Source organism: Bos indicus x Bos taurus, chromosome X (genome assembly GCF_003369695.1).
Source record: "Bos indicus x Bos taurus breed Angus x Brahman F1 hybrid chromosome X, Bos_hybrid_MaternalHap_v2.0, whole genome shotgun sequence".
NCBI lineage: Eukaryota > Metazoa > Chordata > Mammalia > Artiodactyla > Bovidae > Bos > Bos indicus x Bos taurus.
The window spans coordinates 111,338,677-111,363,419 of NC_040105.1; the positions used below are offsets into that span (position 1 = coordinate 111,338,677).

General features: G+C 37.5%; 1 protein-coding gene across 1 annotated transcript in view; it reads left to right on the top strand.

The window, feature by feature from the left end:
• Positions 1–2,655: 2,655 nt before the first annotated feature.
• Positions 2,656–24,743, top strand: part of GABRA3 (gamma-aminobutyric acid type A receptor alpha3 subunit) — a 242,008-nt gene continuing 219,920 nt past the window's right edge. Inside the window, exon 1 of the mRNA XM_027534361.1 lies at positions 2,656–2,914. The gene's annotated coding sequence lies outside the window, so the exon portion shown is untranslated. The remainder of the gene's footprint in view (positions 2,915–24,743) is intronic.

Here is a 24,743-nt window from a genome sequence, read left to right on the forward strand (position 1 = left end):
ATACACACCTGTGCAGGAGGAATTGTACATAGCTATGTGCCCACATATACACTTGCTTTATAGTGGTCTTGGTGTTGTCACTGATTCACTATGACATTGTGTGAGCTATATTTTTTTTTCTGTAGGCAAGTTTCTCTTTCTGCAAAATGAGATGGTTATCTGTTTTTAAATTAATTTATATAGGAGTATAGTTGCTTTACAGTTTTGTGTTAGCTTCTGCTGTACAGCAAAGTAAATCAGCTATGCTGCTGCTGCTGCTAAGTCGCTTCAGTCGTGTCCGACTCTGTGCGACCCCATAGTCGGCAGCCCACCAGGCTCCCCTGTCCCTGGGATTCTCCAGGCAAGAACACTGGAGTGGGTTGCCATTTCCTTCTCCAAAGAATGAAAGTGAAAAGTGAAAGTGAAGTTGCTCAGTCATGTCCAACCCTGAGCGACCCCATGGACTGCAGCCTACCAGGCTCCTCCTTCCATGGGATTTTCCAGGCAAGAGTACTGGAGTGGGGTGCCATTGCATATACATATATACCCTGTTTTTGGATTTCTCTCACATTTAGGTCATCACAGAGCATTGAAAAGAGTGCCCTGTTCAGTAGGTTCTTGTTAGTTATCTATTTTATACATACTAGTGTATATATGTCAATTCCAATCTCCCAATTTGTCCACCCCCTTTCTCCTTAGTATCCATACATTTGTCCTGTATGTCTATGTCTCTATTTCTGTTTTGCAAAGATCATCTACACCATTTTTTCTAGATTCCACATATATGCATTAATATATGATATTTGTTTTTCTCTTTCTTACTTCACTCTGTATGAATTTTTAGGTCTGGCCACATCTCTGCAAATTGCACAGTTCAAAAAGATATACACACCCCATTGTTCATTGCAGCACTATTTGCAACAGCCAGGACGTGGAAGCAACCTAGATGTCCATCAAGAGATGAATGGATAAAGAAGATGTGGTGTGTATACACACACACACATACACACACACACACACACACAGTGGAATACTACTCAGTCACAAAAAGGAATGAGATGGTTATCTCTATGGGTCCTTACAGTTCAGTGACTGAGCCTGTAGATTCCTCTATATAAACTCAGTAAATGGGTATATGCATGTAGTCAGAGTATAGCACATGTACCTCAATGAACAGAAGTAGAGAGTTTTAGGAATTTTTTGGAGGGAGTGGATCCAATAGGATAGTGGTTCAGATAGAAATAGTACACTATTATTATTATTACAATACACTATTATTAAATTATTATTATTAAATAGTACACTATTATTATTATAGTGGGAAGAATTTTAAATGCCTTCCGTGTCCCAGTCTATATATATGTGTGTGTGTGTGTGTGTGTGTGCATATATATATATATATATATATATATATATCAGTACACTTAACATACACAATAAACATATGTTCAATCAGATGCCCTAAAGGACCATTTTGACTCTCTGACTAAATGGGTTAAAAAAATCACATAAGAGGGGCTGAACTCTTTGATAGGAGCATTTCATATTTATGTTGCCCCTTAAATGCTCAAAAGGGAATGCTTTGTCAGTGTGATTTGAGGTCCCATTTGTGGACTCATTTTTGGAAAACCTTTTAAATTTGGTAGTCTATATTTCACTCTCCACAGGTCAACTCCTTCATCTGAGATTTTCCTGTCTTAGAGCCTAGATTGTTAGGTGTGAAAGGGTCTTTCAAAATCATGTCCATCCATCACCATTCATTTTGCCATTGAGGATAATGAGGGTCAGACTTGTCAAAGATAATAATCAAGTAATTTTCAGAGGCAGAAGTCAAAGCTAAGTTCCTTTATTTTACTCTCAGTCTAGGTCTTTTCCTACCCCTTGTTGCATTATTACTATAATTTGTCCAGTTTTTTTCCCCAATGGGAATATTATTCTTTTATACTTTGAGTTAATTAATCTCCCTCCTTCCTTTCTTTCTCCTTGTGCAAACTTACATGTAGGCTCACAAACTTACATACACCAATATTCCCTTTAGAGGTTTTTGAAAGGAAAGCTTTGTGGTTCTGCTGCTTGACTGTTTTGCCTGGAGGTAAGCTCCAGCTGACAGTTCTGTATTGGGTCTACACTTCTACTTGGTTGGAGGTGGGGGTGGCAGATCAATGTGGCTGAACCCTTTCTTCTTAGTGGAGTGGGAATGGCAACCTCTTTGATGTAGTAGTATTATTATTTTTTTAGTTCATTATTGTCCTCAGAGATGTAATGTGAACAGACAGATTTGTCCAACCTTTATATGGAGCCTGGGCTAAGGCGCGCCCATAGGGATGAAAGGGAGACAGACCATTTATCTTCCGTCTAGGAGCAGCTAGCTAGTAAGCATCACACATCAAGTATGGTAATCCATACTTCCTTTATCCTCCTATTCGCTCTTATCCTTTATGCTCTCTTTCCTTTCCCTTTGCTTCCTTTGCTCTTCCCCTTCTCTCAGAGCTTCCCTGTTTCTCTGCTGGATAGCTTAAAGAATCAAATACTACTTTAGTCTTTCCTAAAACAACCACAGATGCAAACCTTTGCAGCGCTGTATTCTGAGCCCCAGCACAGCCGCGTGCTCAGCACCAAGCAGTGGTGAATCCAAAACCAGCAAAGGGGGAGGGGAAGTGGGAAGGGAGGTGGGGGGGGGGAGAGAGAGAGAAGAGAAGGGAGCGAGAGAGGGGGAGAGAGAGAGGAAGGAAGGGAGGGTGAGAGAGAGAGAGACGGAGAGCGTGAGCGCGCGCAAGCTAGCGAGCAAACCAGAGAGACAGACGGGAGAGGGACCAGGGAGAGACCCAGAGAAACAGAAGAGGAAGCCGAGCTCTGTGAGGGCTCAACCTCCAACTTGTTTCAGTTCGTTCATCCTTCTCTTCTCTCCGCTTCGGGGAAGTGACTGTGGCGCTTGGTAAGAAACATAGCTTTCCCTCCTTCCCCCTCCCCCAAGCTCAGGTCTCCTTAAGCGATAACATCTCTCCCCCGTACGGAGAGTCTCCTTGGGTTGGCCAGCGAGGCGAGACATGCTCTGCAGCTGTGATGCTATCCTGGGTTTCCCAGTGGGGCTGGTGGAAGCCCAGAGTCGGCATCTGGGCAGGGAGACACAGGGGTAAAACCTGATTTGAGGAAGAGGGGTTTGCGATGTGGTTGGTGTATGCGCTATTTGCTTCATTGTCAGTGAATTGTTTTGTTCCTTTTAGGAAGCAGGTCAGCATTGACCTTGCAAATTGCTTGGGGGGCCGGCAGCTGCTGCAGAAAGACACCGAGTGGCCCCTAGCCAGAGCAGAAAGCACTGTCATGACCCCCCAGACAGCCCTAAGCACAGGGATGGGGTAATGGCTGGAGCTTCCTTGCTCCTTTAACTCTTTCTCTGCAGCTGCTTCTCCTTGCTGGAAATGAGAAAGGAGAATACATTGTAGTCCCTTTCCCCTCTCCCTATTACCTCCCCCAGATGCAAGTGAGTAGAAAGTTGTAAATAACTGTTTCCTTTGAAAGCAGGTGGAGACCTCCCCCCTTCCCTTAAGAGGCTCTTTGGGCCTGAGTTCCTTCACAAACTTGGGAGGTTTCCCTTGCTTCTCTGTGGGAAGCCCATTGCCTGCCCACTCCCCATTCCAGGTAGTTAAGCTGATAGGCTAGACCCAGGATTCAGATATCCCACCCCATCAACTGGCAGGCTTGGTATTAGGTCCAGCTCTGTCCTTGGGAGGGAAGAAACACCTGATGGTTTGTCTGGAACTGAATTTCCAGTTTGCTGCTCTTCTGGCTGTGGCTGCGGGTGGCTTAGGCAGGAGGACTGGGGGAGGGGTGGCTGTTGGATTTAGAGAGTGCAGGGTGAAGAGCTGATTGGTGTGAATGGTATGATTTATTGAGGGTCAGTAGGTTCTGGGTGTCTGTAGCTATGCAAGGGTTGGCTAAAGCTCTTGTAGTATATCCTCTCTGAATTGGTCGGGGTGAAGATCTGGTTGCTTGATGGGGGCTCTTTGAGTTGGCGACACAGCTGTACCCGTGGTAGTAATTATAACACCTGCAATGCCAATTGCTGACACTGTTGAGTGCTTACAATGTTTCAAATCTTCGGCTGTGACTTTAACATGTATTATTCTTACATTAACCATATGAAGCAAGATACTATCATTTTTCTTAGTGATGAGGAAACTGAGGCACAGAGACGTTTAGCAATTAAATGCCCTGACTGGGAATTAGAACACAGGCAACCTGGTTCCAGAATGTACAGTCTTGACCACTAAGCACCACTGCCTCCCTGGGGAGAATTTTCTACCCTCGTCTGTTAGGCAAGTGTAGGTATACTAGAAAGGGTGCTGCCTGGCAATTCTTTTTTGGAAAGTAGTAGAGTCCTTTGTCATTGAAGGCAATGGCAACCCACTCCAGTACTCTTGGTTAGAAAATCCCACGGACGGAGGAGCCTGGTAGACTGCAGTCCATGGGGTCGCTAAGAGTCGGACATGACTGAGCGACTTCAGTTTCATTTTTCACTTTCATGCAGTGGAGAAGGAAATGGCAACCCACGCCAGTGTTCTTGCCTGGAGAATCCCAGGGAAGGGGGAGCCTGGTGGGCTGCCGTCTGTGGGGTCACACAGAGTCGGACACGACTGAAGTGACTTAGCAGCAGCAGAGTCCTTGTGTAAAGTAACAGGAATTTAGAGTGGGGCATAGTGTCTAGCTATTGTGGAGCCAAGCCTCATCTGGATTTCCTAGAGGGGCTGCCCAAAAGACTTTCCTTGGACAGCCTGCTTTCCTTTGAAAAGAATGCCAGGAAAGACTTCATTTTTCCATTGTCATGGCCTCATCCATCTAACATCCAGCTAAAGACTCCTTTTAGGACCAGCTGTCGCTCTTTTCTTCTGAGAGCTTCGAGTCACCTTGTTCTGAAAATTGTAGAGTACTAAAACCTTGGAACTGGAAGGATCCCTAAAGGTTATTAAGCTTTACTTCTCCACCCAGTACTTGAATTTGTCCTAAGCATCCAATTCTTTGACTAATTTCTATTTGAACTCCCTGGAGTGACAGAGAGCTCATTAGGTGGCTCCTTCTATACTGTCAGGAAGTAATCCCTGTTATAAGCCAATGTCTATCTCCCTGTAACGTCTCTTCGTTGGTTCTTTGGGACTTTCTAGAACAAATTTGCTTCTTAATAATAGTGCCTTAGATAGTTGAAGACAGCTGTATCTCTCCCCTCAAGCCTTGAATCTGACAGGACCACAAGGAAGGGATCATCATGTGTCTCATTTGGGGGACTAGACTTTTATTAATATGGCCTATTATACCATTCTCTTGTTTGTCAGCCACAGACTGATCATACTGAGTTTTGTAAAGCAGCCTTAATCTTGTATGTTCTCTTCCTTGGAAAAGCTTGCTATCTGGTATCAAGTGGACTGATGGGAACAAAGATGGTCTCTGTTCTTTTCCAAAAACCAGAAATCAGTGCTATTTCTTCTGAAGCCCCAGAATGTCCATATAGCAGGCAGAGAATAAGCATGTGGGAAGATTTGGGAAGAAAGGGTTAACCATAATTATAAAGGAAACATTTGGAATCTTGTGATTCAAGATTCATAGTATATAAAAGATAGAAGAATAAATTGTTATATCAGTGTCTCAGGAACAATGACATCACTGAGGGGATGGTACAGAGGGGGACTGGGTGGAATAGGAGTGAGCATGTGGTGTGTTGGAGTGGAAAACTGACCTGGTTGTTAGGAAAGTTGAGTTCTATTGCTAGCTCTGAAAAAATTGCCAGTTACGTTAGACACATGATTTCCTCTGCATGGATCTCAGCTTCTCTGAGGGGTTTTCAGCTCTGCAATTCTCTGTCTGAAGTAAATTGTAAAATCTCAGGGTTCTAAGGGACTTCAGAAATCATCTAGGCCAGTTCTTCTCAAACTTGAACGTGCAAAAGAATCCCCTGAGGATCTTGTTAAAATGTTAATTCCGATTCCGAGGGTCTGGGGTGGGAACCTGAGTTTTGCATTTTCAACAAAATGACAGGTAATCCTTAAACTGCTGTTCCAGTGCTTTTCTTTTTTTTTTAAATTTTATTTTATTTTTAAACTTTACATAATTGTATTAGTTTTGCCAAATATCAAAATGAATCCGCCACAGGTATACATGCGTTCCCCATCCTGAACCCTCCTCCCTCCTCCCTCCCCATACCATCCCTCTGCTGGGCATACACACTGAGGAAACCAGAAGGGAAAGAGACACGTGTACCCCAATGTTCATCGCAGCACTGTTTATAATAGCCAGGACATGGAAGCAACCTAGATGTCCAGTGTTTTTCAAACTATCTAGGTGAAGAACCAGTTTTTTAAAATTTCCCAATCCACCACAGATAGTTTCTTTAGTAAAATACATTAAGTATGAATTACTAGAAAAATAAAAGCCATGCAAAATATACGCTATCATTTTATTGTTAGATTCAACAGACATAAAATTAATTTTTTTCAAGTTGAGTTGCTACATTTTGTAAGTACATATTCTCAATTTCTGCATGTGTGTGCTTCTCAATTTTTATACTTAGGTCATTGCTGTCTAGTAATAATAGTTTGTAGATAAGCAATGATCCTTGGACCACACTTCGAGCAGCACTGTTCTAGGCTACCTGCCCATCTATCTAATTTAAGAGGCTCAGATTGGGCCCAGTTATAGTTTCTAAATAATCCCTGCCAAATGATCTTTCACCCTCAGGTTAGTATCTCCTTTGATGGAAAATTTAATATCCTCTCAAAGTAGCATTAGTTGGGTGTTGTGACTGCAATAACGGGTTTTTAAAAGCTTCTATAAATTCCACTCTTAGATTATATATTTCAAGCTAGTAGGGGGCTGTATCAGTCCAGTTTATTGTAACGTCAGACACTATCATAGTATATGGCATAAAGTAGGTGCTTGTTAAATTAAAGGAACAGACGAGTTGGTGCTAGTGATGACTTTTGGGGCCATATGTTCATTTTAAAAGTAATTTTGTTTTCTTTCCAGCATTTTGGGGGGCAATATTCATCGTATTTTTACAAATTTCTTATGTTGAATTAGAAGGCAAGCTCACCTGTCCCAGATAGCTACCAGGCATCTTAATTTTACTTTGAAGGAATTATAGGAAGATAAGAAAATATTTTTCTACATTCTAGGTCCCAAATTTTTACCTTTAACCCAGTCATTCATCAGTTCAGTCATTCAACAGCTATTTATTCAGTGATATGGTTAAGCACCGTGCAGATGTTAGAAAGGTAAGCTACACAGACATGGTACTTGCTTATTTGGGGCTTGTAGTCTGATGGGGAAGAGGTAATAAATCAGATAATCACACAACTGTGTTATTTCAGTCAGCAACACATGTTTTAAAGGAAAAGTATGGGTGGAGTAGGGCTAGGAAGGTATATAACAGAGGAAATCTGATCTGGTTTGGGGTTTAAGAAAACCTTCCTTGAGGAAGTAATATTAAGGCTGAATAAAGACATGCGGGTGGGGTGACGGTGATAGAAGGGATGGAGTAGTTTTCTAGATGAAGGGAAGAGCACGCATGAGGATCCTAGGATGAGAGAAGCATAGTGACTTTGGAAAATTGAGCAAACTCTGGGATGGCTGGAGTGAGACACTGTAAGGATTTTGGCCTTTATTCCAGAAACAAAGGGACTGATTGAAGGCTTTCAAGCAAGGAGGCTGATATGACCTTAACTGAATCTATTCAGTATAAGGTTATTACGAGCACATTATGGACCAAAGAAAATGTGGGAGACACAGACTGATTTAGGAATAGTCTCTGCCCTCCAAGATGACACAGTCAAATAGGAGAGAGAAGAAATATACAAACAACTATGATACTATGAGAACCACACTCATAAAAGAAGGAAAGGGCTTGCAGCCAAAGAGATCAAAAACAGCTTCCTGGAAGTAGCATTTGAACTGGGTTTTGAAAATTGGACAAACTGTGGAGAGAGTTTGGGGGATGGGAAAGGTGTTCTAGGCAGAGGCCAGAAAAATGTATTGGGAACAGTGAATTCAGTTGCATTGGAGTATGGTAAGTATGTGATAAATGTTTTGTGAGGTACTTGGAGGGCTTCACTATAAATAATATTGAATGCTAGCTTGGAAACTTAGGACTTTGCTCTTTATGTAGTAGAGTCATCTCCCTTATTTTATGGATGAGCAATCTGATCCTTGGAGGTGGAGTGACTTGATTTGAGTGAGGTCACACAGGTAGTACTATTGCTATAGCCCACCAAGAAGTACTGGGCACAGTTGGAAAAAAATATGGGATTGGAGCTCTGGAAAGAACTTATCTGGAGAGAGGGATTTGAGAGTTATCGATAAAGAAGCAAAACCTGAAGTAGAAAAAAAAGGATCTAAGGATTTCTTTGGAGAATGCTTATCTTAGGATGTGTGCATGCTAAGTCGCTTCAGTCGTGTTCGACTCTTTGCGACCCTGTGGACTGTAGCCCACCAGGCTCCTCTATCCTTGGGATTCTTCAGGCAAGAATACTGGAGTGGGTTGCCATGCCCTCCTCCAGGGGATCTTCCCAACCTAGAGACTGAACCTACGTTTCTCATGTCTCCTACATTGGCAGACGTGCTCTGTACCGCCAGCGCCACTTGGGAAGCCCAAAGTGTTAGCTGCTCAGTCCTGTCTGACTCTTTTCGACCCCATGGACTATATAGCCCACCAGGCTTATCTGTCCAAGGAATTGTCAAGGCAAGAAAAACTGGAGTAGGTAGCCATTCCCTTCTCCAGGGGATCTTCCTGACCCCAGGGATTAAACCCGGGTCTCCCACATTGTGAGCAGATTCTTTACCATGTGAGCCATCAGGAAAGGGAAAACAAATATCAGTTTGTATGAAAGCTATGAAGGAGGAGACATCAGACATGTAGAAGGAAAATTAGGGGAGTATAGTATTGTGAATGGAGAAGGCACTGGTAACCCACTCCAGTACTCTTGCCTGGAGAATCCCATGGACGGAGGAGCCTGGTAGGCTGCAGTCCATCAGGTTGCTAAGAGTCGGACATGACTGAGCGACTTCACTTTCACTTTTCACTTTCATGCATTGGAGAAGGAAATGGCAACCCACTTCAGTGTTCTTGCCTGGAGAATCCCAAGGATGAGGGGAGCCTGGTGGCTGCCGTCTATGGGGTCGCACAGAGTCAGACATGACTGAAGCGACTTAGCAGCAGCAGCAGTATTGTGAAAGAGCCAAGAGAAGAGAGGCCTTATCCACTGATTGAACAAATATTTTGTGACTACATAAGATTGACTAAGCATGTCCCATATAATAGTGACCAAAATAGACATGGTTGTTGTCACTTTGGGGCTCATGGTTTAGATGTGGAGATAGACTTTATTCTACAAGCTACTGAACTATATAATTGTATTTTGCCATCAGTGTATAGAGGAAAATGTACTGCTTTAAGAAGGAAGGTGTGGTCAACATGTTAGACTTTTCACAGAAGTTGAATGTACTGAGACACGATACCCTGCTTCTAACAGTCCTCCCCCATTTTGATGCTCACAGTGCTTCCTAACAGTTAAGACTGGGTGATGCGTATCCATTTTGCAGATGTTCAACCGATGATAGTGCTGTAAGGAAAGATTACATGTCGTGTTGCACAGCTGAAACTGTCAATGAGCCAGGACTCTTTCCAGACCTCCCAACTTTCCCCATTCTATAAATTAGAGAAAGAGGCACTTGATTTTAAAAATGATGAATAATTAGATATTAAAGATCTCTCTTAAATAGGATTTTGGATAGCCTACTCCTAGGTTCTAGTCCTGGCATAGAGGCTTAGTTTCTTGTGACAAATCACCTGTCTTATTTGAGCTTCTAACGGTAAAATGAGGAGGGTTGGATTAGACCTGGATGATTTATAAAGACTCCCAACTGTAAGGTTCTGTGGTTCATGCTCTATTCTGTACTATATTCTAATGGTCCTGTGCAGGTAGTTCAGGCCCAGTTATTTATTTAAGGAACACAGGATTTTATATGGAATTCTGAAGGTTGCTAACTTCGGTGGAATAATTCACAGGGTCTGAAAGAGATCACAGCAAGACCCTTTTATTGTTCCATTTATGAGATTGCTGAAATCATGACTGTCTTGTTAGCTAAGGACAGAACTGATTGTATTCTAAAATCTGTAGTAAATCTGGGTATTGGATAATATTTCTACTATTGCTGGTTTGAAATACACTAAGAGTACTGAAAAAAAATGGTACAGTATACTGTGAAATAGAGGCAAGATGATTAACTCATGTTCTTAAATGTTGTCTCTTCCTAGGGGGAACATATATGATAAAGGGAAATATTGGTTGGTAATAGAAAAACACCTTTTATATTTCAAACGTGGCTTTTAAAATATTGACATTTATACACAGTATGTCTCCTCACCATACACAGAAGGAAGAATAAAAATCTCCAGGAAGTATATTTTGAAGGGTGCTTTTTCTCTTTAGAAAATGATTTCTTAAAAGAAATCAAGTATTACACAGATTTTTTTGAAGGGAAGGGGAGGTGGATGGGAATGGATTATGTAAGTGATCATAGCATAAAATAACTTTTTAAAATAGTACAAGAGAAGCTCATATGACATATATTTTGAGTATCTTCTACTTGAGATACTTCAATTTTCAGTATCATACTTAACACACAGTGTCCAAATCTGGAAATCTGGACTCTGTACTCAAGGCATGGCTGATAAGTGCCATCGTTAAAAACATTTTACACATTTATTAATCTACCTTGAGGCTATAAAATCTGCCTTTAAACAGATTTTTTCCAGATATAAAAGTAAAACAGCCTCAGAAAATTTGGAAAATGGAGAGAAGCTAATACAAATCACCTCTGAATACCTAGCCCAAAGATAACTTGTTCTACTTCCTTCCAGATGTTTCCATGTTTACATGATTGAGATCATACCTTATATTCTATTTTATATGTGGTTTCTCCATTGGTATCATATTGTGAGCATTTCCCATGTGATTCAGCAGCCTTCAAACAATTCTAACAGCTACTGTACATAATTTTCAGTTGTAAAATTTATACCCAATTTATTTAAGAGATCCTATATTGGTCATTTAAATTATTTTCACTTGTAAGTTATCATAAATAGCCTTGCAATGTGTATACCCTTATGCATAAATCTTTGCTTCTTTGAACCTTGCCCCATTCAGGTTTTTATTCAATGTCACCTCGATGAGGTCTTCTGTAACAACTGTAACATAAAAATGAAAACTCTTCTCCCTTAACACTTACTTTTTTCCTTTCTTGCCTTATTTTTTCTCTCTGGTCTGTATCATCACCTAACAGACTAGATATTTTATTTATTTGTTACCTGAATCCTTGTATTAAAAGGTAAGCCTGTCAAGTACAGGGATTTTTTTTTCTATTTTGTTTGTTTTATGGGTTTTTATGAAGGCATTACTGTGCCTAAGTTCAGTTCAGTTGCTCAGTTGTGTCTGAGTCTTTGTGCCTAAGGATATTATTGTGCCTAAGGATATTACATTTTCAAAGGTTCTTGACATAAGTGTGAAGTTGTCCTACTGTATAAGATGGCCAATTTCTGCTAGTAATCCTATGCCAGTACTGGGTATTGTTATTCTTTTTTTTTAATTGGAGGCTAATTACTTTACAATATTGTGGTGGTTTTTGCCATACATTCACATGTTTAAATTCTTTGCCAATCTGATAGAGGCAAAACAGTATTCTATAATTTTAATATGTTTCTTTTATTATAGTTAGCATGGATACTTTCCTGTGTTTCCTGGTCACTTTTGTTTCCTTCCTGTAAGCATGTATTGATGACCTATATGCATTTTTCTTTTGAGAACTTAAGTGTTTCTTATTCACTTGTGGGGACAATGCGCGCATTTACTAGACATTAGATCTTTCTTCAGGCAATGGCAGCCCACTCCAGTACTCTTGCCTGGAAATCCCATGGACAGAGGAGCCTGGAAGGCTGCAGTCCATGGGGTTGCTGAAGGTCGGACACGACTGAGCGACTTCATTTTCACTTGTCACTTTCATGCATTGGAGAAGGAAATGGCAACCCACTCCAGTGTTCTTGCCTGGAGAATCCCAGGGACGGGGGAGCCTGGTGGGCTGCCGTCTATGGGGTCACACAGAGTCAGACACGACTGAAGCGACTTAGCAGCAGCAGTAGCAGCAGATCTTTCTTCTGGGGTATATGTGGAATGTATTTTCCAGATTGTGTTTTAATTTAACTTTAATGTACAAATTAGCTTTTATGTAATTATTTATGCCTCTGTCTCTTTTCATTTGTATTTTTTTTCTGATAAATTAGTATTTAAGAAGTTTTTCCTTATCCAAAATGGGATAAGTGTTTGAATGGATTGTGTTTTCATTTTTATTGCTTATGTTTAATTGTTTAATCCCCCTGGAATTTATTGTGGTGTGAGGTACTTTTCAAAATTGTTTTCCTCTTCAGTGGTTTTACAGTACCAAATATTGAATAAAGCATTCTTTCCGACCATTCTGTGATACCATATTATATATTATAGTACAAATTATTATATTTAGTATGTTCTCTTTGGGTTTCTTTTTTCTGTTTTTCATTTCTTCTAGCTTGTCTCTTCTTGATCTAGTTGCAAAGTTTAAATCTTATTGCAGTTGCAGTTTTTATTACCTCAGCTCTTCTACTTAATTTGTATAACTATATAGAGTGTATAGGGGCTTCCCGAGTGGCTCAGTAGGTAAAGAATCCACTTGCAATGCAGGAGATGCAGGTTTGATCCCTGGATTCAGAAGATTCCCTGCAGGAGGGCACAGCAACCCACTCCAGTATTCTTACCTGAAGAATCCCATGGACAGAGGAGCCTGGCAGGCTACAGTCTATAGTGTCATACAGAGTCAGACATGATTGAAGCAGTTTAGCATGCATGCATAGAGAGTATATAATAGCAGTAACATCTATTTTATGTTTTTAATTTTATGAACTGGATCTCTCTATACATACAGAGAAAATGTTATTTATAATTTTAACTTTCATTCCTTCCACTTAACTCAAATTTATTATTATAAATTTTTTACATGTTTGTTTTCTTCTATTTTTTAACTTTGAAGAATTTAAAATATTGACAAGGAGACTCAGAAGTATGTAAAACAATGAGCAAATAACCACATATATGCTTTCTCAGAATGAACAAGTGTTATTAGCATTTTGTTATTTCTTGTTCAGATATGTCTTAATGAAATAAAACATTGCAGATAAACTTTATCTTCCCTTTGAGTCTAGGCCCAGCTTCATTTTTTCCCATATCCTTTCAAAATATAACATGCAGAGCCACCCACATTTGCTTATTTTTTGTTTGGTCACTTTCTACTAACTGATTTGTAAAAGAGTTCTTTTTATATTCTGGATACTAATTATTTGTCAGTTATATATGTTGCATATATCTGCTTCTAATATGTCACCTTGGCTTTCTGTTTGTTTATAGGGTCATTTTTAGTATAGAAATTTTAGATTTTCATTATAAATTTATGAATTTTTTCCTTCATGAATTGTTATTTTTGTGTCATATTTAAGAAGTATTTTCTTATTCCATCAACATAAAAGACTTTCTCCAAATTTTCTTTAAAATTTAAAACATTTTGCTTCACTTTTTAAGAACATCTGGATTTTATTTTTACATGTGATGTGAAATATAGGTCGATTTTTTTCTGTGTCAAATATCATTTGTTAATTTATACACAACTGATTTACAATGTAAAGTCCATCATATAACCTAATTTCCATAGATGCTTGCATCTATTTCTGGCCTGTCTATATGCTCTATTAATCCATTTGTGTACACTTGTGTTGTTTTAATTATGAATGCTTTATATCAATCTTGATTATTTTGTAAGGTCAAGTTATTTTTCATTCTCTGCAGTTACCCACACCCACACCATTTTTCTTGTTCTTTCTGAGTTGTCTTGATTATTTTTGGCCCTTTATTCCCTTTAACTTAATTTTTAAAATAAGATTGTCAAATTCCAATAAAATCATGTTGATTTTTCTTCCAATTTTATTGAATATGTAGAATGAATTCAAGCAGAATTGGCATATTTTTGATAAAGAGATTTACTACTTATGAATAGTGTATCTCAATATTATTTAAATTCTATTTTTATAATCTTTGATAGAGATTTATAGTTTTATTAATACTTTTATGTATAAGATATATTCCTGCTGCTGCTGCTAAGTCGCTTCAGTCGTGTCCGACTCTGTGCGACCCCATAGACAGCAGCCCACCAGGCTGCCCCGTCCCTGGGATTCCCCAGGCAAGAACACTGGAGTGGGTTGCCATTTCCTTCTCCAATGCATGAAAGTGAAAAGTGAAAGTGAAGTCACTCAGTCGTGTCTGACTCTTAGCAACCCAGTGGACTACAGCCTACCAGGCTCCTCCGTCCATGGGATTTTCCAGGCAAGAGTACTGGAGTGGGGTGCCATTGCCTTCTCCGAAGATATATTCCTAGGCATCTTCAATTTTTTACTCAAATTTATTAAGACACACTTCTCATGAAATAAAATGTACCCTTGAGAGTACACATTTCAAAATTTCGACAGATGTATATGATCAGATAACCATGACCACCACTGCAATAAAGATACAGAAAATTTCCCTCCCCTCAAAAAGGTCACTTGTGCCTGTTTGCAGTCAGTTATCTGGGAAAGAATTTATCTGTCTTTATAGTTTTGCTTCTTCTGTAATATATAAATGGAGTCATATAGTATGTAGCCTTTTGTATTTGGCTTCTTTCATTTAGCACATTTTTTTTTTAAATTTTATTTTATTTTTAAACTTTACATAATTGTATTAGTTTTGCCAAATATCAAAATGAATCCATCACAGGTACATGTTTTTATGATTCATCTCTGTAATTGTATGTATGAGCAGTTTGTTCTTTACTATTGTTTTATTAAAATGTTTATTTATTTGGCTGTGCCAGGTCTTAGTTGTGGCATGTGGGATCTAGTTCCCTGACCAAGGATCTAACCTGGGCCCCCTGCATTGGGAGCACAGAGTCTTAGCCACTGGACTACCAGGGAAGCCCCTATTTATTATTGTTGAGTAGTGTATTTATTCATTAGTTGATGGACGTTTGGGTGTTTTCCACTTTTTTGCTATTATAAGTAATTCTGTTATAAATGTTCTTATACAGGTTTTTGTTTGCACATATATTTGCATTGAAATTCTCTCTGAGGATAATTTCTGGGTTATATAGCAATTGAATACTGTTATAAGAAGCTGTCAAACTGTTCTCCAAAGTAGCTATACCATTTTGTATTCCTACTAGCAGCATATAAGAGTCCTAGTTGCTCAACATCCCCACCTACACTTGGCATTTTCAGTGTTTTTTTAATTATTAAACTTAAGTGTTAGAGAAGTTTTAGATATACAAAAAACTGAAGAGAATGTATGGAGAGTTACTTTATCTGTTCCCCCTCAGTTTCCTCTACTACTGACATTTTGCATTAATGTAGCACATTTGTTAAAACTGATAAACTAATATTGATATAATCATGAAATAAGTCCATAGTTCTGAATTTGGGTTCATTCTTTGTGTCCTACAGTTATATGAGTTTTAACAAGTGTATGCCATGTGTTCATTATCACAGTATACAGAATATTTTACCACCCTACATATACTCTGTGTTCTACCTACCCTCTCTCTCTCCTGAACCCCTAGCAACCACACTTATCTTTTTACTGTCTCTTTACTGTTGCTTTTTCCAGAATGTCATACAGTTGGAATCTTACAGTATGTAGCCTTTTCAGACTGGCTTCTTTCACTTAGTAATGTGTATTTAAGGATCTTCCATGTATTTTCAAGGTTTTATAGCTCATTTCTTTTTATTGACAAATAATAGTCCATTGGCCAGATGTACCACAGTCTTTTATTCCCGTTTACTATAGAAGGACATTGTGGTTGCTTCCAAGTTTTGGCAATTATGAATGAAGCTGCTATAAACATTCATGTGTAGGTTTTTGTGCAGATAATGTTTTCAACTCATTTGGGTAAATACTAAGGCACACAATTGCTGGATCACATGGTTAGACTATGTTTAGCTTTGTAGGAAACTGCCAAAGTGTCTTCCACCGTGGCTGCACCATTTTGCATTCCCACCAGCAATGAGTGAGTGTTCTTGTCGCTCCATATTATCATCAGCAATTGTTGTCAGTGTTTTGGAATTTAGTTGCTCTAATAGATTTGTAGTGTCATCTCATTGTTGTTTTACTTTGCAATTCCCTAATGACATATGAGTTGAATGTCTTTTCATATGCTTATTTGCTATTCATATATTATATAGTCTTTGCTCAGGTGTCTTTTCAGATCTTTTGCCTATTTTTAACTGAGTTACTTATTTTCTTATTTTAGAATTTTAAGAGTTCTTAGAATATTTTGGGCACAAATTCTTTCTCATATATATGTCTTTGCAAACATTTTCTCCCAGTCTATCTTGTGTTTCCATTCTCTTAACAGTGCCTTTCTCAAAGCAAGCATTTTTTATTTTAATGAAATCCAATTTATCATTTTTTTTTCTTTCATGGATTGTGCTTTTGGTATGAAATCTAAAAATTCATCACCAAGAACAAGGTCACCTATATTTTCTCCTATTTTATCTTCTAGAAGTTTTATACTTTTGCATTTTACATTTATGTGTGTGATCCATATTGGTATAAAGTCTGGGTCTAGATTCATTTTTGTATTTGTGGATATCCAGTTGTCCAGCACCATTTATTGAAAAGAGTTTTCTTTTTCCAATGAATTGCCTTTGCTCCTTTGTCGAAGATCACTTGACTATATTTGTGGATCTATTTCTGGGCTTTCTATTCTTTTCCATTGATCTATTTGTGTATCCTTTCACCAATACCAAAGTCTCTTGATTACAATAACTTTATAGTAATTTTTGCCATTGTGTAGTATCAGTCCTTTAGTTGTATTCCTCTTCTTCAGTATTGCTTGATTATTTTGGGTCTTTTGCCTTTCCATATAAACTTTAGAATTAGTTTATTGAGATCCACAAAAATCTTGGTGGGATTTTGATGGTGCTGTGTGTGCTTAGTCTCTCAGTGTGTCTGACTCTTTGCAACCCATGGACTGTAGCTTGCCAGGCTCCTCCGTCCATGGGGATTCTCCAGGCAAGAATACTGGAATGGGTTGCCATGCCCTACTCCAGGAAATCTTCCCAACCCAGAGACTGAACCCAGGTCTCCCACATTGCAGGAGGATTCTTTACCATCTGAAGGGACATCCAGTAGTTTTGATTGGAATTGTGCCAAATCTGTAGATCAAGTTGGCAAGAACAGAATCTAATAGTATTATATCTTCATATCCATGAATATGAAACATCTCTCCATTTATTTAGATCTTCTTGATTTCTTTCATCGAAGTTTTGTAGTTTCCTCTTATAGATCTTACATATATATTTTTTTAAAGTTATATATATTTCATCTTTTGGTACTGATTTAAATAGTGTTGTTTTTAATTTCAAATTTCAGTTGTTCATTGCTGGTATATAAGAAAGTAATTGACTTCTGTTTATTAACTTTTTATTTTGGTTCATTTTCTTTTAGCCTAGAGTGAATGTGTAGTGGTAGCTCACTGTGGTTTAATTTGCAGAACTCTGTGACTCATGATGGGCTTCTCAGGTGGCGCTAGTGGTAAAGAACCTGTCTGCCAATGCAGGTGATGTAAGAGAGGTGGGTTCAATTCCTATGTTGGGGAGATCCCCTGCAAGAGAGCATGGCAACCCACTCTAGTATTGTTGCCTGGAGAATCCCATGGACAGAGGAGACTGGAGGGCTACAGTCCTTAGGGTTGCAAAGAGTTGGACATGACTGAGCGACAGCACAGCACGTGACTATAATACTGAACATGTTCATGTGCTTATTGGCCATCTCTGTATGTTCTTTGGAGAAATGTCCATGAAAATCGGGATGTTTGTACTCCTATTATTGAATTGTGTGTGTATATATATGTATGTGTGTGTGTGTATATATATATATATATATATATATATATATATATATAATTCTTTAAAAATATGTTTTGAAAATATTTTCTCCTGTTATGTGACCTTTTAAATTTTTCTATGTAGGCTTTCTATATGACTTTTTTTTTTTGTATTCTGAGAAGTCTTCACCTTAACTAGATTCATAATGATCCTTTCATTTGTTTTCTTCCAGAATTTTATCGTTTAAGTTCTTTGATTTATGTCTTTGATACATATTTAGATGACTTTTGTCTTTGGCGCAAGGGTAAAGTTTGTTTTTGTAGTTTTCAGGATATAGGTTTGAATATATTTTATTAACTTTGTTCTAAGTATTATATTTTTATCATATATAAATGATATAGCATTTTAAACTTTTTTAGTATTTATTTAACTGTAGTTGATTTACAATATTGTGTTGGTTTCAGATACACAGCTTCAAATTCTTTTCTATTATAGGCTTTATTACAAGATACTGAATATAGTTCCATGTGCTGTATAGTAAATCTTTGGTGTTTATCTGTTTTATACATTGTGGTGTGTATCTGTTAATCCCATATGCCTAATTTATCCCCCTCTCCCCTTTCCCCTTTGGTAGCCATAAGTTTGTTTTCTATGCCTGTGAGCCTGTTTATGTTTGTAAATAACTTCTTTAGTATCATAGTTTAGATTCTACATGTAAGTGATATGATATTTGTCTTTCTCTATCTGACTTATTTCACTTAGGATGATAATCTCTAGATTCATCCATGTTGCTGCAAATGGCAATTCATTCTTTTTTATGGCTGAGTAGCATTCCAATGTGTATATATACTACATATTCTTTATCCATTCATTTATTGATGGAAATTTAGGTTGCTTCCATGTCTTGGCTATTGTAAATATTGCTGCTATGAACACTTGGGTGAATTAGAGTTTTCTCTAGATATATGCCAAGGAGTGGGATTGTGGAATCTAATGGTAGCTCTGTTTTTAGTTTTTAGGGACCCTCCATATTCTTTTTCATAGTGGCTGTACCAATTTACATTCCCACCAACAGTGTAGGAAGATCCCTTTTCTCTACACCCTCTGCAGCATTTATTCTTTGCAGACTTTTGATGATGGCTCCACATTCTCACCCATGTCAGGTGATACCTCATTGTAATTTTGATTTGCATTTCTCTAATAAGAAGCAATGTGGAACATCTTTTCATATGACTGTTAGCTATCTGTGTATCTTCTTTGGAGAAAGGTCTCTTTAGGTTTCCTGCCCAGTTTTTGATTGTTGTTTGTTTTGTTTGTTTGATATTGAGTTGTATGTGCTGTTGTATATTTTGGAAATTAAGCCCTTGTTGGTCTCATCATTTGCAAATATTTTCTCCCAGTCCATAGATCGTCTTTTTGTTTTCTCTATGGTTTATTTTGCTCTGCAAAAGCTTATAAATTTGGTTAGCTCCCATTTGATTATTTTTGCTTTTATTTCTTTTGCCTTGGGAAACTGACCTAAGAAAATATTGCTATGATTTATGTCCAAGAATGTTTTGCCTATGTCTTCTTCAAGAAGTTTTATGGTGTTACGTCTTATATTTAAGTTTTTAAGCCATTTTGGGTTTATTTCTGTGTGTAGTCTGACAGTGTTCTAACTTCATTGATTTACATGTTGGCTGTCCAGCTTTCCCAATATCACTTGCTGAAGAGACTGTCTTTTCTCCATTTTGTATGCTTGCCTCCTTTGTTGAAGGTTGACCATAGGTATTTGGGTTTATTTCTGGGTTTTCTATTCTGTTCCATTAATCTGTATGTCTATTTTTGCACCAGTACCATGCTATAGAATTGTCTAAAGTCTGGGAGGTTTATGCCTCCCACTTTATTCTTTTTCCTCAGAATTATTTTGACAATTCTGGGTCTTTTGTGTTTCCATATAAATTTTATAATTATTTGTTCTAACTCTGTGAAAAATGTCACGGGTAATTTGATATTTAATATTATCCTTGATAATATTAAATCTATAGATTGCTTTGGGTAGTATGGCCATTTTAACAACATTAGCTCTCCCAAACCAAGATCATCAGATATTTTTTCATGTTTTTTTGTATCATCTTCAATTTCCTTTCTGTGTTTTGTAGTTCTCAGCATATAGGTCTTTCACATCCTTGGTTAAATTCCTCCCTAGGTATTTTTTTTGACATGATTTTAAATATGATCATTAGTTTTAACTTTCTCTTTCTGATTTCATTGTTAGTGTAAATAAATGCAACAGATTTACGTATATCAATCTTGTATCCTGCTAACTTACTGAATTAATTTATTAGTTCTAATAGCTTTTGTGTGGAGTGTTTCGGGTTTTCTGGACTTCCCTGGTGGCTCAGACAGTAAAGAATCTGCCTGCAATGCAGGAGACCCGGGTTCAATCCCTGGGTTGGGAAGATCCCCTGGAGAAGGAAATGGTTACCCACTCCAGTATACTTGCCTGGAGAATTCCATGGACAGAGGAGCCTTGCAGGCTACAATCCATGGGATCACAAAGAGTCAGTGTATAGGATATCATGTCATCTGCATCCAAAGGCAATTTTACCTCTTCTGTTTCAATTTGGATGCTATTTATTTCTTTTTCTTCTTTGATTCTTGTGGCTGACTTCCAATACTATGTTGAAAAGAAGCGATAAGAGTGGGCATCCTTATCTTATTCCAGAATTTAGCAGGTAGGCTTTCAGCTTTTCACTATTATACTGACTGTGGGTTTGTCATAAATGACTTTTATTATGTTGAGATATGTTTCCTGTATACTCATTTTGGTGAGAATTTTAATCATGAATGAATGTTGAATTTTGCCAAATGCTTTTTCAGCATCTATTGAGATAATCATGTGGTTTTTGTCTTTTCTTTTGTTAATGTGTATATCACATAGATTGATTTGGCTATGTTGAACCATTCTTATGACCCTAAAATGAATCCAACTTGATCATGGTATGCGATACTTTTTATGTATTGTTTGATTCAATTTGCTAGTATTTTGCTGACAATTTTTGTATCTATGTTCATCAAAGGTATTAACCTGTAAAATATTTTTTTGGTAGTGTCTGGTTTTGGTGTCAGGGTGATGGTGGCTTCATAGAATGTCTTTTGGGAGTGTCCCTTCCTCTTCGATCTTTTGGAAGAGTTTGAGAAGGTTTGGAATGAGTTCTTCTTTGTATGTTTGGTAGAATTCCCCATGAGGCCATCTGATCCTTTTGTTTGCAGGGAGTTATTTATTTATTATTTTTGTTTTAACAAATTCTATTTCATCTCCAGTTATAGATCTGTTTATCTGTTTCTTCTCGATTCAGTTTTGGCAGGCTGTATGTTTGTGAAACTTGTCCATTTATTCTAGGCTGCCTATTTTGTTGTCATGTAACTGTTCCTAGTAATTTATTAAGATTTTTTTTGAATTTTTGTGGTATTGGTTTTATTTTCTCCTCTTGAATTTCTTAATTTTTTAATTTTTAAATTTAAATTTCTTAATTTTCTTAATTTTTTCACCTCTTTTCTTCTTGGTGAGCTTAGCCAGAGGTTTGCTGATCTTGTTTAACCTTGCAAGGAACCAGCTCTTGACTCAACTGATTTTTTCCTATTGTTTTAATTTTTAAAAATTTTTATTGGAGCATACTTGCTTTAAAATATTGTGTTAGTTTCTTCTGTACAGCAAAATGTATCAGTTATATGTATCCATATATCCCCTCTTTTGTAGATTTCCTTCCCATTTAGGTCAACACAGAGCACTGAATACAGTTCCCTGTGCTATACAATAGGTTCTCATTAGTTATCTATTTTATATTCCATTGTTCAGTCACTAAGTCATGTCTGACTCCATGAATTGCAGCACACCAGGCTTCTATGTTCTTCAGTGTCTCACAAGTTTGTTTAAAGTCATGTCCATTGAGCCAGTGATACCATCCAACCATTTAATCCTCTGTAATCCCCTTCTCCTTTTGCCCTCAATATTTCCCAGCATCAGAGTCTTTTCCAATGAGTTAGCTCTTCTCATCAGGTGGCCAAAGTATTGGAGCTTCAGCTTCAGCATCAGTCCTTCCAATGAATGATCAAGGTTGATTTACTTTAGAATTGACTGGTTTATACATAGTAATGTATACATGTCAATCCCGGTCTACTAATTCATTCCCCCTCCTTGGTATCCATACATCTCTGCATCTCTGCCTCTGTTTCTGCTTTGAAAGTAAGTTAATCTAGATTCCATATACAAGCGATATTATATTAGTTTTTCTATTTCTGACTTACTTTACTCTGTATGACACTCTCCAGGTCTCTCTGTGCCTCAGCAAATAGCACGATTTTGTTCTTTTTAATGGCTGAGTAATATTCCATTATATGTATGTACCACATCTTCTTTATCCATTCCTCTGTTGATGGGCATTTATGTTGCTTTAATGTCCTAGATATTGTAACTATGTTGCAATGAATATTGGGGTGTATGAATCTTCTTGAATTATGGTTTTCTCTGGGTATATGCCCAAGAGGGGGATTGCTGGGTCATATAGTAGTCCTATTTTTAGTTTTTTGAGAAACCTCCATACTGTTCTTCATAGTGGCTCTACCAATTTACATTCCCACCAATATTATAGGAGGGTTCATTTTTCTCCACATCCTCGCCAACATTTATTGTTTATAGATTTTTTTTTTTTTTGATGATGACCATTCTGATTGGTGTGAGATGATACATCATTGCAGTTTTGATTTCTCTAATAATGTGTGATACTGAGCATCTTTTCATGTGTTTCTTCTTTGGAGAAATGTCTATTTAGGTCTTTCATTTTTTCATTCAGTTTGTTGTTGTTTTTTTTTTTTTTGGTATTGAGTTTCATAAGCTGTTTGTATGTTTTGGATATTAATATTGTTTTTTTTTAAATTTTCTATTCTATTTATTTCCTCTCTGATCTTTATTATTCTCTTCCTTCTGCTGAGCTGAGGTTTTGTTTGTTCTTTTTCTAATTCTTTTAAGTGGTGGATTAGGTTGTTATTTGAAGTTTTTTTCATTTTTTGAGGAAGTCCTATATCACTATGAACTCCCCTCTAAGGACCTCTTTTGCTGCATCCCATAAATTATATATGCTTATGTTTTTAATGTTGCTTGTCTCAAGGTATTTTAAAAAAATTCCTCCTTGATTTCATTATTGACCTGTTGGTTTTTAGTAGCATGTTGTTTAGTCTCCGTGTAGTTGTATATTTTTTTCTCATTTTTCTTTCTGTGGTTGATTTCTAGTTTCAGGCCACTGTGGTCAGAGAAGTTGTTTGAAATAATTTCCATTCTCTTAAATTTGTTAAGGCTTGTTTTGTTCCCTAGTATATATCAGTAGTGTGTTAAAATCTACTATTATTGTGTTCCCATCAATTTCTCCTCTTATGTCTGTTAGTATTTGTTTTATGTATTTGGGTGCTCCTATATTGGGAGAATATATGTTAATGATTATAATATTCTCTTCTTGTATTGATCCTTTTATCATCATGTAGTGCATTTCTTTGTCTTTATGGGTTGGGCTTTGTTTTAAAGTCTGTTTTGTCTGATATGAGTATTGCTATCTCCACTTTCATGTTATTTCCATTTACTTGAAATAATCTTTTTCCATTCCCTCACTTTAAATCTATGCCTGTATTTTTCCCTAAAGTGTCTCTTTTAGGCAACATACTGTAGGTTCATTTTTTTAAATTATTATCCAGTCTGCCACTGTTTGTCTTTTGATTGGATCATTTAGTCCATTGACATTTAAAGTAATTACTGATATGTATGTATTTATGACTATTTTAAACCTTGTTTTCCAGTTGAATTTGTATTTCTTCTCTGTTCCTTTCTTCTTTTTATTTTTCCTTTTATGGTTTGATGACTTTCTTTTGTATTATACTTGAGTTCTTTCCTTACTGATTTTTGTGAGTCTATTATATGTGTTTGATTTGTGGTTACCCTGGTTATCAAGTATGTTAACCCATAACTATATCTACTTGCTTTAGACTGATAGTCATGTAAGCTTAAACACATTCTCAAAAATATACATTTTCTTATTCTCCTCCCCCATATTTTGTGATTTTGATGTCCTGTTTTAAATCTTTATGTTTATCCTTTTGCTGATAATTGTAATTATAATTGCTTTCACAATTTTTTGATTTTTTAAGCCTATGTGCTGAAACTCCAATACTTTGGCCACCTCATGTGAAGAGTTGACTCATTGGAAAAGACTCTGATGCTGGGAGGGATTGGGGGCAGGAGGAGAAGGGGACGACAGAGGATGAGATGGCTAGATGGCATCACCGACTTGATGGACATGAGTTTGAGTAAACTCTGGGAGTTGGTGATGGACAGGAGGCCTGGCGTGCTGTGATTCATGGGGTCGCAAAGAGTCGATCACGACTGGGTGACTGAACTGAACTGGCTTATTTAAGTAATCTTCAATCCTTTTATATATTTGCCTTTCCTGTTGTGATAGTCCTTTTCCTGTAGAGTCACACTTCTTTTCTATTTTGAAAAGACCTTTCAATATTTCTTTTAAGATAGGTTTAGTATTGCTGTATTGTTTTAGTTTTTTGCTTGTCTGAGAAATTCTTTCTCCTTTTCTAAATGATAATCATGCTGTGCAGTGTATCCTAAGTTGCAGGTTTTTCCATTTCAGGACTTTGAATATATCCTGCTACTCCGTTCTGGCCTGCAAAGTTTCTGCAGAGGAATCAGCTGGTAACCTTATGTTGTTGTCATTATTTAGTAACTAAATCATGTCTGACTCTT